Genomic DNA, 15,034 nt, shown 5'->3' with positions numbered 1-15,034 from the left:
TGAGCCCTTATTAATAACTAAACATCTGTTAGTACTATAATTATATTTCTGGGTGCCACGGTTGTGTCTACCATTGTCCTGTGTAAACATGGAAGGGCAGGTGTGAATTATTTAGGCAACTGACTTTGAGTAAATAACCACTTGGTATTGTTTCTGGCAGTAAGTTTCTGTCAATTCCTTGCAGAGTCTCAATGTCTTCGCTGATGGTCCTCTGAGGTACCCCCCAAATCTCTGACCACATCACCCTGGACCCCCGATGCGGCTGCCTGAGCAACCTGGAGATGGGAAGCCTGAGAATGAGACAAAGGGGGACCAAGAAACCCCCGAAAGGGGAGAGGAGCCACGGAGAAGCCCGGCCCCTGACTTCCCCACCTGGCAAGTCTCCCCCCAACCCCAAATCCCTGGATCTAGATTGCTTTGCAACTCCCAGGTAGGGGAGTGAGGGTGGGGTCTGAAAGCCTGTGATATCCAGGGTCCAGGGAAGAGAGGGGAATCTATGAAGAGTCCGCTGTGGGGGTGGGAGGTGGGGGATGGAGGTGGGGATAGGGGCTTACCAAAGGATGGGCTATATCCAGAAGGAAGCAGGGTTTATGTGGGTTCCGGACTCTGAGATTCACTCTCAAGGCAAGAGGGTGTGGTTGCAAACTCACTATCCAGTCATGCCTTTGGGAGGGTGTGGGTTATTATGAAATAGATGTCACTTGCAGAATTCAGAGCAAGTGACAGTGTGGAGACAGAACCTTTACATGGGTCATTTTCATTCATTCTCAGAATATTCCCATGAGGACTTTGTGTGTGTGTGTGTGTGTGTGTGTGTGTGTACACAGACACAGATTACTGGATACGGAACCTAGGATCTTGTGTGTATTAGACCAGTGCTATACAGGTCCTTACTAGGGGCTTTTTGGCAAGTGTCCTGCCCTTAGCCCTTCACTAGTGATGAGACAGGTAAGTGCTTTATCATTGAGCCATACTCCCAGCCTCTTACTGGGTGTACTATAGACAGGTGCTCTACCACTGAGTCATAGCACCAGACTCCAATTGGGAGAGTCTAGATAAGTCCTTGACCACTGAACCACAAGCCCCTCCCTGGGGGATTCTAGGCAGGGACTCTACCACTGAGCCACGCCCCCAGCCCCCTCACTGGGGGATTCTAGGCAGGGGTTCTACCACTGAGCCATGTCCCCAGCCTCTCACTGGGGGATTCTAGGCAGGGCTCTACCACTGAGCCACAGCCCCAGCCCCTCCCTGGGGGATTCTAGGCAGGGGCTCTACCACTGAGCCACGCCCCCAGATCCTCACTGGGGGATTCTAGGCAGGGGCTCTACCACTGAGCCACACCCCCAGCCCCTCACTGTGGCATTCTAGGCAGGTGCTCTACCACTGAACTATATCCCAAGCCTTCTTTTTCTTTTTCTTTTCTTTTTTAAAAATTAGATATTTACTTGATCTACATTTCAAATGTTGTCCCTTTTCCTGGTTTCCCTTCTGAAAACCCCCTATCCTCTCTCCCCTCCCCCTGTTCTCCAACCCACCCACACCTGCTTCCTGGCCCTGGAATTCCCTTTCACTGGGGCACAGAGCCCTCACAGGACCAAGGGCCTCTCCTCCTATTGATGACCGACAAGGCCATCCTCTGCTACATATGCAGCTGGAGCCATGAGTCTCACCATGTGTGCTCTTTGGTTGGTGATTTAGTCCCTGGGAGCTCTAGGAGAATTGGTTAGTTTATATTGTTGTTTCTCCTATGGGGCTGCAAATCCCTTCAGCTCCTTGGGTCCTTTCTCTAGCTCCTTCATTGGGGACCCTGTGCTCAGTCCAATAGTAGGTAGGCTGTGAGAATCCACTTCTGTATTTGTCGGGCACTGTCAGAGCCTCTCAGGAGACAGCTATATCAGTCTCTTGTCATCAAGCACTTGTTGGCATTCACAAAAGTGTCTGGGTTTGGTGACTGTACACGGGATGGATCCCCATGTGGGGCAGTCTCTGGATGGCCTTTCCTTCAATCTCTGCTCCACACTTTGTCTCTGTAACTCCTTCCATGGGTATTTTGTTCCCCCTTCTAAGAAGGATTGAAATATCCACACTTTGTTCTTCCTTCTTCTTGAGTTTCATGTGTTTTGTGAATTGTATCTTGGGTATTCCGAGTTTCTGGGCTAATACCCACTTATCAGTGAGTGCATATCATGTGTGTTCTTTTGTGATTGGGTTAGCTCACTCAGGATGATATTTTCTAGTTCCATCCATTTGCCTAAGAATTTCATAAATTTGTTGTTTTTAATAGCTGAGTAGTACTCCATTGTGTAAATGTACCAAATTTTCTGTATCCATTCCTCTGTTGAGGGACATCTGGGTTCTTTCCAGCTCCTGGCTATTATAAATAAGGCTGTGATGAACATAGTGCAGCATGTGTCCTTATTACATGTTGGAGCATCTTCTGGGTATACAATCAGGAGTAGTATTAGTGGGTCCTCAGATAATATTATGTCCAATTTTCTGAGGAACCACCAAACTGATTTCCAGAGTGGTTGTACCAGCTTGTAATCCCACCAGCAATGGAGGAGTGCTCCTCTTTCTCTACAACCTCGCCAGCATCTGCTGTCACCTGAGTTTTTGATCTTAGCCATTCTGACTGGTATGAGGTGGAATCTCAGGGTTGTTTTGATTTGCATTTCCCCGATGACTAAGGATGTTGACCATTTCTTTAGGTGCTTTTCAGCCATTCGGTATTCCTCAGTTGAGAATTCTTTGTTTAGCTCTGTATTCTATTTTTTTTTTAATAGGGTTATTTGGTTCTTTGGAGTCTAACTTCTTGAGTTCTTTGTATATATTGGATATTATCACTCTATCAGATGTAGGATTGGTAAAGATCTTTCCCCAATCTGTTGGATACCATTTTGTCCTATTGACAGTGTCCTTTGCCTTACAGAAGCTTTGCAATTGTATGAGGTCCCATTTGTCGATTGTTGATCTTAGGGCATAAGTTCATTGGTGTTCTGTTCAGGAAACTTTCCCCTGTGCCTATGTGCTTGAGGCTCTTCCCCACTTCTCTTCTATTAGCTTCAGTGTATCTGGTTTTATGTGGAGTCCATTTGACAAAGTTGCTCAGGCTTGCCTTAAGCCCACTCAGTAGGCCAAATACTCCTTGAACCCAAAATCCTCCTGCTTCAGTCTCCCATGTAGCTGGCGGGTCTGCATCACCAGGCCTAGTTGTGGAAGTGCATTTTTTTTTTACAGGTGAAAAGGGTTAAAAGAAAAAAAAAGTACTGAGTAACTGATTTGAGGTTACAAGGTCAAAGTAGAACCCAGAATTTCTACCCAAGGCTCTCTGAGGCCAATCTTGGCTTACTTCCCCTCTTCCCTATCTCTTTCGTCTGCCCCCCTACTTCCCCCTCCTCCATCTTTTTCTCTTTTCTTCTCCATTTCTTCTCTTCTTTCTTCTCCACCCCTCCTCTTTCTCTTTCTCCACCCCCTTTTAACCTCCTTCTCTACCTCTTCCTTTTCTCCTCCTCCTCCCATCCCTTCCCCCCTCCTCACCTCCCTCTTCTTCCTCTCCCCTCCTCCTCCCCACCCCTTCCTTTTCCTCTTCCCTCTCTTCCTCTCCCCTCCTCCTCTTCTCCCTCCTCTTCCCCCTCCTCCCTCTTCTCCTTGTCCTTTCCCTCCTCTGTCCCCCAACTTCTTTCTGTCCTTCCTGGCCTCTCCCTGTATACAGAAGAGGTCCATTCAGGATGTGGGGGGGGGGGAGGTCTATATGTTATCAAGCCACTGGATTCCCTGAATGTTGAACTTACTCTTTTTCTTTGCCCAGGAATCCATGCATGAATGCTATGAAAACTCAAGAATGTTTTTGGATAGATAGAGGAAGATTTTAGGTCTGTGTGATACTGACCTCAAAGATTACAGTGCAGTGAGTTCTTTACATTGGTCGGTTCTAAGGTTATCTCTCCAAGGTTCTTGGTAACAGACCCTCTTGCTCTCTCCATCCTAGCTCATATTAGTGGTGGGAAGTGTTTGTGGTAGAGGGCATGAACTTGAGGTTATGGAGCGGAAGTGGAAATATTTTAGGTGATGCAGTTCTTGATTTTTTAGCGATGTTTCCCCAGAGTTGTAGAAATGCAGACATGGAGGGCATAGGCACAGGATATTGTATGACTTTAACCTAGATTCCAGAACCTTCTTCAAGATAACTCACTGTTTGAGAAATCAAAGGCAGGAGCTGAAGAAACCCTTGGGCAAGAGCATCTTAACACGTAGGGCAAGCCCTCCTGAGGACTCTGAACTTGAAGCTGGAAGTCTTTATAAGAGAGGGCCCAGAATGGCTGCTTGAAAAGTTTGGCTAGGTGTTTAGTTACTTTGGCCGTGGCTGTGACAAATACTCAACGAAGAAAAACTTCAGGGAAGAACGACTACTTCTGCTTGTGACTTAGGGATCTATGGCCCACCACGGTGGGAAAGACATATTGGTAGGAGCCCGAGGTGTCTTGTCACATGGCACTCACAGTTTTGAAGAAAGAAATATGAATGGTATTGTTATAGCACCTGTCCTTTTATTCAGTCTTTGGGATGGTTCAGTCCATAGATGATGTGGATTTTTCCACCTTAAATATGGTAAGTTTTGCTCACCACCACCCCCTTCCCTTTGTATTCCAGGCTGATAAAAAAAAAAACCGCTGGCTCCTTAGCTGGGAGGCTGGAGTTTATCCATTTGTATCCATGAGACCTGGAGGAGGATCTTAGGATGCTATTTTACTTTCATTTGTGTTGCTGTGATAAAACACCCCAACAAAAACAACTTAGAAGGGTTTATTTCAGCTCACAATCCTCGGTTCAGAGTTCATCATTGTGGAGATGTCAAAGAAGAACTTTAAATAGTCATATTCCATCCACAGCCAAGAGCAGAGAGGAATGAATACGAACATGGTTTCTCCACTCTTATGCCAGCCAGGACCTCTGCCTAGGGAATAGAGCTGCCCACAGTGGGTTGGCTCTTCCCCCAGCCATTAATGAAGATGATTCCCCACAAGCCAACTTGAGCTAGACAGTCCCTCACTGAGACTCTCTTCCCAGGTGATGCTAGGCTGTGTCACGTTGACAAAGCTAACTCTCAGAGAACTGGTCTTGAGTGACTTCTGGGTGGTCTGTAATGCAGACCTTAAAACAACAAACAAACAAACAAACAAACAAACAAAATGGGGGCAGAGAGATGTGCAAATAGCTTAGACAAAATACAGCTTAGCAAACAGCTCCATTTCTAGGGTGGTGCTGTGGGCCAATCTGAAGGAAGCTGTTCTCTCTGGGGGAGAAGTGGATGCATACTATTGATATATAAGCTAAAAATAACCAATCTTCCAAACAAAGTGTTTTTAGTTTTTTGAAATGAAAATGTGTAGACAAAGCAGGGATCTAGAATGTATGAGTCATTAAATTGCTGATTCTCAAAGCAATGGAGATTCAAAGGGCACTTTTTCTCTCTATTTCTCCCACCCCTGTTCTAAATAGCTTTGATAAAGAGTCTCTTCATAAACAGGTCCCACAGACTGCCCCATGGCCTTATGGTCCTACACAGCAAGAGGCTGAAGGAACTCAACTCCTTCTTGCCTGGTTGCTAAGCTAGGCTCAGTTGCTAGGCTGATGTCAACAACTCTAGTTGTTCCTTGGGGGGCACCCACATCTTTCCTCTTTGTGTCTCCCTTTCCTCCATCAATACAAATCTATCATATTGATTCCTCCATATGAGCAATCAATCATGCACTCATTCCCTCTGCTCTCGACTGTGAATTTAACACGTCAGTGTAGGACTCCATGGTCCCTACACTGAGTGCTGCTCTCTCTCCTCTCACTCTCTCTCCCCTAATGCTTGACTCAGTGGTACCAAAGTCATCAGAACTAGCAAGGATGCTATGGCATGGAACATCTCCAAGGAAGTTGTTTTCACCTGAGCATGTAAAACACAAGGCACGGGAGCAAGATTAAGCATCTCTGGTTCATCTTGAATAGTAATAGAAGGACTAGGTCTGGACAGTGGAGTTTTGGTATGTGTGTGTGTGTGTGTGTGTGTGTGTGTGTGTGTGTGTAGGACAGAGGACAATGTTAAGTCCTTACTCAGGAGCTGTCTCCTTGGTTTTTGAGACAGAATCTCTCACTAGTCTGGAGCCTGATGATTAGGTTGGGCCAGCTGGCCAGTGAGTCCCAGAAATCTGCTTGTCCCCACCATCTCAGTTCTGGAATTACAAGTGTATGTCACCAAACCTGGCTTTTTATGTGGGTGCTGGGGAATCAAATTCTGGTCCTCATGCTTTCAAGGCAACAACCATTTTGTTGACTGCACTATCATACCCTTCCCTCATTTGTCTATCTGTGTGTGTGTGTGTGTGTGTGTGTGTGTGTGTGTGTGTATGTGTGTGTGTGTGTGTGTATATCTGGCTATTTATTTATTTGAGACATGGTCTTGTGTATCCTATGTTGGCATCAGACTTGCTATGTGTTATGTAGTCAAGGATGACCTTTTACCCTAATGCCCTTCCCCCCAAGTCTACCATTGTGGAGGAAGTTACAGCAGCAGAGGCTTGATGAAGTCAACTAGTTATATTATCTGCACAGCCAAGAGCAACAGCTTACTGATTGACTAGTGTTCTCTACTTTTTAAAACACGGCTCATAAATAGGGAATGTTGTTGCCCATATTCAAGGAGGGTCTTCTCATTTCAGTGAACCCAACTGAGAAAGTTCTCCACAGGTATACCCATGGCTGACCTGATCCAGACAACCTTTCATTGACTCTCTCCCCCCCAGGTGATCCCAGGATGTATCAGGTTGACAGTGAAAGCTAATCACCACAGTCCCTATTTCCAACAAAAAAAAACCATAGCTGATATTCTCTGGTTACATGCTTTTATTCATCAAGGCACCATTTACATCTATGTGGATGTTGGAGAGGAAGAGATGAATAATGGTTTCCCGATCGGCTTACAAGATCATGCGGGAAATGGGTTGAGTTTATGTATTAGGGTGAATCTAAGATCAGGCTGTGCTTGCAATCTCATCCAGAGACATATACCTGTGTGTGTTCACATGTTTACATGTATAGAAACATGTGCATGTTTGGGTGTGCATGCATTCGAGTGCACATGCATATGGAGGTCCAAGGCTGCTGTCAGGAATCAATCACCCATTGCTCTTCCATTCTATTCTTTGAGGCAGGGTCTCTTAATCTAAGTCAGAGATCACTCATGTATCTACTTTGTTAGCTAGCTTGCTCTGGATAACAACGGTCATCATCTTCTAAGTTTAGAATTCCTGGGAGGCTGTCAAACCCACCCAAAATTTATGTGGGTTCTGAAGTCTGAATTCTGCTCCTCCAGTATGCATGGGGGGCATTTCCCTGCCCCTGACAATATTCTTTTCTATTGTGTAGTGTGGTGGTTTGAATATGCTTGGCCCAGGGGAAGTGGCACTCTTAGGAGGCATGGCCTTGTTGGAATAAGTGTAGCCTTGTTGGAGGAATCATATTGCTGTGTAGGTGGGCTTTGAGGTCTCCTGGTGCTCAAACTCTGACCAGTGCTGAAAAGACACTCCTCCTGGCTGCTTGCAGAGGATAGTCTCCTTCTGCCTGCCATTGGATCAAGATGTAGAACTCTCAGCTCCTTCTCCAGCACCATGTCTGCCTGGTTGCTGCTATGTTTCCCACCATGATGATATCGGACTGAACCTCTGAACCTGTAAGTCAGCCCCTATTAAACGATGACCTTTTTAAGAGTTGCTTTGGTCATGGTATCTCTTCACAGCAAACCTTAACTAAGACATATGGTGATTTAGTTAACCAAGTGCCCCCATTGGTGCCTCTCAATGTCACCTCTCTCTTTCTCTTTCACTCCTCTACTCTGTCACAATCTATAGTGCAATGACCATCTTTATAAGTCTATTTTTATGAACTTGCACATATATACTAAAGATAAATTTTCTAGAAGCAAAAAATCTGGAACAAAAAAAAAGTATACCCTGGAGCTGTGGAGTTAGCTCAGTAAAGTGCTTGTCATGGTAGCTTGAGGACTTGAGTTAAATCTCCAATTCCTACCTAAAGCTTGGTACTGTGCTACGTGCTTGTAATCCCAGTGCTGGAGTTGTGGGGATGGGTGAATAGATTCCTGGGGCTCATTAGTCAGGCTCCTTAGTGAGTCCTGGATCCAGTGAAAGACAACAACAGCAACCACAATGATATAAAATCATAACCACAAGGTAAGAAGGCTGGCAAGATGATGGTTCAGTGGATAAAGTCACTTACTGCCAAGCTTGATGACCTGAGTTCAATCCTTGGGACTCCCATGGTAGGAAGAGAGAACTGATTTGTACAAGTTGTTGTCTGACCTCCCCATTAGAGCCAGGATGAACTCTCTCTCACACATACAATAGACAAATAAATGTTATTTAAAAATAAAAAAGAATCAAATAAGGTGGATAGCACCTGTGAAATGACATCTGCAGTTGAGGTCTGCCCTCTATCAGCATGTGTACATGAGCATGCCCACCCCCACATATGTGTGTATCCACACGTGTGAATGTGCATACTACTGGCATCAACACACACACATGCACAGACACACACACAGACACAGACACTTAGACATATGCACACAAACACACAGACACACACACACATGCACAGAGACACACAGAGACATTCATACACACATGCACACAAACACACAGAGACACATACATACACAAAGACACACACACAGACACATACACAGACATAGACATATACACACACAGACACACAGACACACAGACACACAGACACACACACACACACCTTCTTCTTCTGCTAACTTTGTCAAATTGCTCTCCAGAGCAGTTGCACTGGCTCATCAAAGGACGGGGCTTTTGAGGACAGGGGAGAGAGAAGTGGAGAGGCAAGAGACTAGAGAAAGGAAGTACTTGAATTTGCTTGTTAATGGAGATGATCTTGGAGGAAATGAGCGTGAACACTCAGGGTCAAGAGCCTTGTCCTCTGGGAAGAACAGAACTGCAGGCGCAGCCAAGGCATGAGTCCTCAACCCCACAGAACCCGTGACAGCTGAGCTAGACTAAAAGTAGAAAATATCCTTCTGCTGTACCCTAAATTCTTTGTTTGACCCAGGCTCGCCAAAGTCTTTCTTCGACCCCTGGCCCACTTTGTATGTTTTAGTTTTATTTTTAGTTTCGAATGATGCATATTTGTGGGTATGTCCACATGAGGCCAGGTGCCCACTGAGGCCAGAAAGAGAACACTGGAGCTGAAGTTACAAGTGCTTGTGGACTGTCACTGTCTGGTATAGGTGTTGGGAACTGAACTCAGGACCTCTGTGAGAGCAGCAAGTTCTCTTAATAGTGGAGCCAGTCCTCTAACTTCAACGCATTCAAAAGGGTTTTGATCCATTCTTTAATTACTTCACACACGTATTAATCATATGTTGATCATTTTGCTCTCTTCCTCCTGCTCCTTCTTCTTCTTTTTCAGCTCTCCCCTTGCCCCAAGAACCCTGCCACCCTCTTCTCCACATCATGTCCTCTTTCCTAGCCCACTGAGTCTATTCAATGGTGTCTTTATGTGTATGGGTGTGGGGTCATCCACCTGAAACATGGGCATCTTAACAGGGTGTTTCCTCGAAGAAAAGGGACCCACACCACCCTGGCATCTTGCAACTGTCAAAGCTCTTCAACTAGAGGTGGGCTCCAAGAAACTATGCTGCTAAGCTGATTGGCTTGGTCTACGGTGGGCCTAAGAAGGCACCCCCCAGCTGCTGCGCATTCCTATGTGCAATGGCCTCATGTGCTTAGAAGATGGTTTTGCAGCCATCTGTCTGCCCTGACCTTTGGCTCTTACATTCCCCTTAAGGAAACTCAGTTTCCACTTCATGATTCTCTCGTCTGACCTCAGGCTGTTACCACCACTACGTGACTTAAGAGTTGGGTGGATTCCTGGAGCTTGGAGTGTGTGTTTTTGGTTTTGCCCTAACGGAACAGGGGTTAATAGCATCTCAGTTCTTGTGGCTTTAGTTCAAGTTCATATTTGGGACTCTGTGTGTGTGTGTGTGTGTGTGTGTGTGTGTGTGTGTGTGTGTGTGTGTCACTGTCCTCTCTCAAAATGTATTGATGACCAAGTCACCCTCCTCTAGAGTTGGTGAGGGAAGGAGGGGACAGTTTCCTTTACTGACTGTATTAGTCAGGGTTCTCTAGAGTCACAGAACTTGCAGATAGTCTCTATATAGTAAAGGAATTTATTGATGACTTACAGTCTGCAGTCCAAATCCCAACAATGGTTCAGTAGTAGCTGTAAATGGAAGTCCAAGGATCTAGCAGTTGCTGAGTCCCACACGGCAAGNAGGCGAAAGAGCAAGAGCCAGACTCCCTTCTTACAATGTCCTTATATGGTCTCCAGCAGAAGGTGTAGCCCAGATTAAANGTGTGTGCCACCACACCTTTAATCCCAGATGACCTTGAACTCGGAGATCTCCCTGTCTTAATCTTCTGGATTCAATCACCACTGTGTCTCAAGGTCTCCATATCAAGATCCAGATCAGAAACTTCTATCTCCCAGCCTCCAGATTAGGTTCACTGGTGAGCCTTCCAATTCTGGATTGTAGTTCATTTTAAATACAGTCAAGTTGACAACCAGGAATAGCCACTACACTGACTTATACATTTATCTCATTAACACTGGGGAGGTGTGTGTGTGTGTGTGTGTGTGTGTGTGTGTGTGTGTGAGAGAGAGAGAGAGAGAGAGAGNGAGAGAGAGAGAGAGAGAGAGAGAGAGAGAGAGAGAGAGAGAGAGAGAGAGAGAGAAAGAGACTTTACCAGACCTGGGACTAGCTAGAGAGTTTCAGTGTAGGGAAAATTACAATGTCCCAGGAAATCTTAGCAAGCTGATTATGCTGGTGTCACACACCTGAAAGCCAGTACTCTGAAGGTGGGGGCAGGAGGATCAGGAGTTAAAGGTAACTCTTAGGTACATAGCAAGTTTGAGGCCAGCCTGGGCTATATGAGACCCAGTCTTAAGAAAACAAAAGTGAAACAAAGCAAAAGGAATCTTGGAATCTTGTTAGAATCAGAAAAAGAAAGCATTTTCAAGGCTCTTTTAATGTATGGATTTATTTGTCAAGTCTAGCGAGGCATGTGAATTATGTCTTCTAAATGCAGAGTAGACCATTTAAGGTAACAGCGAAGAAAATCAATTATAGTCTAGTGCTGTCTCAAAGCATTAAACAAGCGTGTGGCACAATAGGGCATGCGAGTCTTCAGTGGTGCATTAACTAATAAGATGTAGGAGCTGGCATGGGATGGTCGCACATCCAAGGAGTTGTAGAGCTAAGAGTAAATGGTATTTAAAAATAATGCATGACTGTAAGGCAATGGGAAAATAGTAGTAGCTACATCAGAAGCATGGCCACAAGCCAGTCCTCCCTCCCCTCTCTCATTCTTCCTTCCCCCTCTCTCCCCCTCCATCCTTTCTCCTCTCTCCTCTCCACACTCTACTCCTTCATTCCTTTGATCTTTCCTTTCTTCCTCCTGTTCTTTTTCTTCTTCCCTCCCATCCTCCCTCCTCCCTTCCCCTCCCCTCCCCTTCCCTCTCCTCTAGCTCTCCTCTGTTTTGAGGCTCTGTCTATGTCTCAAACTTACCATCCTCCTGCTTGAGTAACTAAGAGCTGGCATTACAGGTGTATGCCACCCCACTATCTGATGGGTGTCTTGGTCACAACCACCCTTCTTTAGGAAATGTGACCCACAGGAATGGCCCTCCTCTGACACCCAAAGAATTCAACAACCCCACCAACAGTAGACCAGAGTAATGGTATTTTAGCAAGTATTAAATTGGATGCTAATTTTCCCATTTATATAGTTTGGTTTTCTGAGACAGGGTACCATGTAGGCCAGGCTATATAGCTGAGGATAACTTTGAACTCTTGGTTCTTCTGCCACCAACTCTTCAGTGCTAGGATTATAGGCCAGCATTCTACCTGGTTCAAAGTCTCTCTTTTAATTGATATTTGGTCAAGCATTTTTTTTTTTTAGGCTAAGATTAGACTTCTTAAAGACACACAAGGCTTAACATCCAAGATTTATGGGCAAAAGTAACATATATAGTGTACCATGATGGGGACAACTCTGCTCTTTGGAATTTTTTTTTTTTTTTTAACCAGCATGAAGGGGAACATCTACAGCAATGTTTAATTTTGATGTACCACAGCTATCTCAGCCTCTTCTTACACATTCCTAGCCTGGTTTGTTTGTTTGTTTGTTTTTCTGGTGTTTTTTGCATGTGCATTCTCATTCATGAGTGTGCCCATATTCAAGTACCTGTGATGTCAGAGGTCAGCCTGAGGTGCCTTCTACCTTGCTTAATTTGAGACAGGGTCTCTCACTGTTTTAGATCTCATCGGGTACGTGAAGTGGCTGTCTGCCAAATCCCAGAGGTACCCTTCGCTCCATCTCCCTATAAAGAGGATTACAAGCGTGCACCATCATGCCTAGTTTTTTTGTTTTTAAATGTAGATTGCAGTGATCAAACTCAGGTCCCCATGATTCACAGCAAACATGTTACTGACCGAGCCATCTCCCCAGACCCTTGTCCTGGTTTCTTTGGTTAGAGAACTGCATCGCAAGCCAAGATCTGAATGCTAGATGTGCTTGTTGCTATGGGACAATGATGACTTCCAGGTCCTCTCAGCTAACAGGGCCAAGAAATACAAGTGTACACCAAGCCCCACATATATCCAATCCACATCTCTACATAGAATTGTCCTGCCTTAAACATTGATCTGTGTTGTTTCCTGGTCCAGTACTACATGGATCATTCTAGAATCCTCTCTTTCTGCTAAACTCTAGACCCCCCTTCCAACACAGAGCAATTTGGCTCTGACCATCGACTATCCATTTACTTAATGAGGCCCAATATAGCCACAATGTCTGGAGAACCATGACGTCATCGACCCACAGGAGCTGACTTCATCATCTGCGCATCAGCTGGGATGCTCCTGCCTGGTGCTCATTGCATTTAGCATCACACAGCGGGTCTGCTTCCAAAGCTATTTGCGTTTGACTTCCTTCCTTCCCTCTTCAGTGAGGTCATTTTATATTCGCGCAGTACAAATGAACTTCTCTTTGGATTCCACCCTAGGATTTTTTAAATGCTTCCGAGGGGGTGGTGTGGTGGTGGTGATGTATTGTCTCATGTAGCCCAGGCTGGCCTCAGCCTTTGTAGCTGAGGATGAACTCGAACCAATTCTTCCTGCCTCTGGAATTACAGGCTTGCATCGCCATGCCTACCCCCCCCCGGCCTTAAATTATCGCAGGATGTATGATCACACTGTGAGCCCCAAGATTGTGCTATTTATTGGGAAAACCCATTTTAGGTTGGGATGTGGCTCAGCCTTAGGACACATTTTTAATCCAAGAGCTTTCTGCCTGGATACTGTAAACAGGATGAAATAAAGTCAATCACAGGTCAAGAGGTGGAGCAAGCAACTAGTCGACAGGAAGTAAACATAGGATTATTAAGAAAAAACAGAGAGTAAGAGGGAGTTGGAAGGACAGATAGGAGATGCACAGGAAGTAGAAGGGAGGGACATTCAGTTTGAAGGAGTTTTGTGTGTGTGTGTGTGTGTGTGTGTGTGTGTGTGTGTGTTTTATTTTTGAGATGGCATGAGAGAGGGTCATTCCTGGTGGGGTATCAGCTGGGGAGAAAGGTCAGCTGGGTGCTTTCTCTGCCTCTCTGAGCTAGCATTTTCAATGGTAAAATCGAATGATTGAGAGTTAGCTTAAAAAAAAAAAAAACCAACCCAATATTAATTACCTTTATAATTAATCAATTAATTACTTTAAAAATTGGCACTCATTCAAGTAAACATGGGTGCCGTTTGGTGAGTTTTCAGAAATGCATNTCTCTCTCTCTCTCTCTCTCTCTCTCTCTCTCTCTCTCTCTCTCTCTCTCTCTTTACCTTTTCCATGGTATCACTATAGTACGTAGCCTTTACAGACTGGTTGCTTGAATATTTGCTTTATTTTAGAGAATGTACATGTGAGTGAGCCCAGAGGCCAGAAGAGGGTGGTGAATCCTGGACCACCCAACATGGCTGCCGGAACTGACCCAGGTCGTCTAAAACACAGGAAGTGCTCTCAACAGCCGAACCATCTCTCCAGCCTTAGCCTAGACTACTTCCGCTCAGTTGAGTGCACAGGCATTTGTGATCCACGGATGCCTTCTGTGCCCTATCTTTGTGCGTGTGTCTGTGTGTGTACATTTAGTGTTTTCATGTGTGAATGTGGTATGTGTAGTATGCACACGTGGGGGGGAGGGAGTGCATGTGACCACGCATACACGTCTGGAAGCCAGAGGGAAGCATCAAGCGTCTTCTGCCAGTCTCAATCTAGTCCACAGAGACAAAGTTTCTTACTGATCCCGGAGCTAGGTTACGCCTCCCATCTCTGCCTCCCACAGTGCTGGGGTTACCGGCACTGGCACGTGGCCACCCTGGCTTTTCCTGATCTGCGAGTCTGGGCTCCGGTCCTTAGGTCCTTACATTTGTGCAGCAAACACTTCAATTCGATAAGCTATCTCTTTAGCCTGCGTTATGACTTTCCGGTTCTCCATCTCTTTTCCTAGCCTTTGAGACGTCTCTACAGTGCAGTTCGCTCCTATATTTTCACGTCCTTCCCCCAACTCCTCTTCCATCTTACCCATCCTTCCCTGCTCACCCAAGCTTGTTCCTCTTTAATTTCTCTCTCCTCATTTATTTCTGTCCTTGGCTCACATTACAATTTATACACGCGCGGCAGTTTGCTTGTCTCAGTCTCATCCTTCTATGAGTTTGGATGTGTGCCATGGTAGGTTCTGGGGTTCAAACTCAGCTTGTCAAGTTTGCAAGGCTCCCGCCCCACCCCCACCCCCACCCCCATCGTAGTGATGAAAGGGTCTTTGCATCTTTCTCTGGTCACACCCAGGGTGTAATTATGCATTAGGAACTGGAATTGATGTTTTAAACAATCGAACAGCAGGA

At 45.5% G+C, this 15,034-nt stretch overlaps 1 protein-coding gene across 1 annotated transcript in view; it reads left to right on the top strand.

The window, feature by feature from the left end:
* The first annotated feature begins 367 nt into the window (after positions 1-367).
* Positions 368-15,034, top strand: part of Caln1 (calneuron 1) — a 434,985-nt gene continuing 420,318 nt past the window's right edge. The window contains exon 1 of the mRNA XM_029533922.1: positions 368-430. The gene's annotated coding sequence lies outside the window, so the exon portion shown is untranslated. The remainder of the gene's footprint in view (positions 431-15,034) is intronic.

This window comes from Mus pahari, chromosome 23 (assembly GCF_900095145.1).
Source record: "Mus pahari chromosome 23, PAHARI_EIJ_v1.1, whole genome shotgun sequence".
Taxonomy (NCBI): Eukaryota; Metazoa; Chordata; class Mammalia; order Rodentia; family Muridae; genus Mus; species Mus pahari.
This window is presented reverse-complemented; position numbering and strand designations above follow the sequence as displayed.